Source organism: Coregonus clupeaformis, unplaced genomic scaffold (genome assembly GCF_020615455.1).
Source record: "Coregonus clupeaformis isolate EN_2021a unplaced genomic scaffold, ASM2061545v1 scaf0749, whole genome shotgun sequence".
NCBI classification, from domain to species: domain Eukaryota; kingdom Metazoa; phylum Chordata; class Actinopteri; order Salmoniformes; family Salmonidae; genus Coregonus; species Coregonus clupeaformis.
Genome location: NW_025534204.1, coordinates 140,556 through 143,202, shown reverse-complemented (window position 1 = coordinate 143,202; position 2,647 = coordinate 140,556).

The following is a 2,647-nucleotide window of genomic DNA, read 5'->3' as shown; positions in this document are numbered from 1 at the left end:
TGGTAGGTTGCTCTCAAGTAGCATGCATCTTGCCATTTCAAACAGTGTTCTCCAATTTCTCTCAGCGGTCCCATTTTGATGGGGTGAGTAAGGGGCTGAAGTTTCATGTCTTATGGCATTCTTACTGAGCAGTGACTGGAACTCTTTGGCTGTGTACTCTGTGCCATTATCTGACCTGACACACTTTATTTTTCCATAAGGGGCCACATCAGCAATAAACTTCTCAGTAGCTTTTACAGTATCACTTTTTGCTTTTAGGAAATACACAAAAACTGCCCCTGAATAATCATCCGTAAATGCTAGAGTATATCTGAACCCATCTTTCGCCTCTGGCTCAATAGGGCCAGTCAAATCAGTGTGCACAAGCTCAAGAGCTGCTTTTGCCTTTTCATCAGGCTCTCTGTTTCTGCTCTGAACAAATTTTCCCTGTGTGCAGATTTCACAGTTGAGGGTAGATTTGTCAATCTTACCTGTGATTTTCATTCCCTCTGTCACATTTTCTAACTTTGACACATCCTCAAAATTACAGTGGCCAAGAATTTTGTGCCATGTGTGAATATCATAGCACCCATGACATCCATCATCATTTTCATCACTTACAGTGTTAAGATAGTAAAGTCTATCGTACTCCTCGATGTCAAAAGTGGTACCGTTCTTGTGGATGAGCTTGTTACACCCCTGTCGAAAGTTGACTGAAGCTCCGTTGGCTGTCGCTGCTTTAACAGAGAAAATGTCCTGTGGAAACGACGGCACGTACAGCGCCTTCGTCAGCGTTGTTTTCACCCGACGACCCGTGTTGTCTCTCAGGTAAACCTCCGCTGCACCTCTCCTCTCCGCGACACCATTCGTTCTTGTTCCATCAGCCAGCTCCACGGAATGTTTTTCCGGTTTGAAAGTCTCGTCAAACTCCTTAAACTTCCCGATGTCCGTGACTATATGTGACGTTGCTCCCGTATCAACCATCAGCCCTTTATGTTTCAGTCCACGAAGCTGACAGTCACTTATTTTGAATGCAAATGTGTGGCCTTCAGCATCTGTTGCTTGTTTCACATTGTCTCTTCTTTTTCGTCTGCAATTTGCGTCAGTATGAGTGGAGCGCTTGCAAAAACTACACCACTGTCTCCGTTCTCTGTGCTCTCCAGTAACAGTACATTCCCGGGCCTTGTGCCCTTTCTGGCCACAGTTGAAGCAGGTTATCTCGGTCCCTTTATCTCTTCCTCTTGGCCAGCTAACTTTATTGTTACTTGCCTTCATCACGTTGTCGTCAGTGGAAATGGCGCTAAACTTCTCGGTGCTTTCATAGCTCCTCAACTTGGTTTTGAACTTGCCATAAGTTGTCGGCTCGTCACTCTGCGTTATGTGGATGGCAAACGGCTTAAATGATTCGGGCAAACCTTTCAGAATCATTGCAATCAACAGCCCGTCACTTAAAGTCTCTTCAGCATTCCTCAGTGCTGTAATAGCCGTCTCAGCACGAATGATATAATCCGTAACACTTTCGTCACTGGCTTTCTGAAGAGAAGTTAGCTCAGTGTAGAGGCTAATCACACGTGGCTTCCCTTTACCTGCATAATGTTCCCTCAATATCTTCAACGCTTTTCTCCCATCATCTGCTGCTTCTCTCATTATCAGGGAAAGACTTTTATCATCCAAAACCTGTATCAATTCGGCGTAGGCTTCTTCATTTTTCTCTCCGTCTTCTTCATCTTCATCCACGCTCAATATGGTGGCCTTTAGCCCTAGCAAACGCAAGTGTCCCAAAAACTTCGTCTCCCATAACTCGTAGTTTTTTTCATCTCCGTCGAAACATAATCTATTCCATCGGCTTCCATGTTCCCTCCTGGGCCCATAACCTGTTGGTGCTGTCATCTTCAGGACAGGAATACCGGCTTACTTAACGGAGGAATAAACACACATGTTCATCGTTGGTGTTTCAACCAGAACGCGGGAAAATGCCCTTTGTTTATTTTCGCACATGCGCAGTTGTACATCTCTCATAGGGCATAACTGTACCAGTGTAAGAACACAATTTATAGCATATTAGTCTATATGTTAACAAAGGTCATGCTTAGGCTAATAAACTATAAAGGGAAATACATTGCTACAGTTTACACTTTTTTAGTAATTTAATGAAATGTTGTAATCTGATCTCGGAATGCACGGACCGTTAGTAGTGGGGGGACAGGAAGTTCCGGGCAGGCGGCACCATTCTTCACAATAAAGAAAGCGTCTGAACTGTGCAGTCAAGAAGATAACCTTTGTGTCCGTTTCTATTTATTACTAGAGGTATGTAATAGCACGTTTAAACTTTCTAATGTCGAAAGAACATGTCATACCATGCTAGGTAACACATCCGTTAAGGTATTATCACGTTTGGTAAAGGTTTGATGTGTTATTTTTGTGTCAAACCAAGTGAAGAACGTGATAAAAACTATTTTACAAGTCACATAGCTAGAGACTTTGGGTTTGTCTGAGTGGATGTACATAATTTTCTCAAGGTAATTTCATAAATAATCAATTTATTTGAGATTTCTGTGTTCGTTTAGCATATTATTGGTTTTGTGTAAAATTCCCATGCTGGTAAAATGGCGACTACTCTCGGTCAGCGTCAACAGACTTCAGTGAGGACAGTGCGGGTGTATCAGAT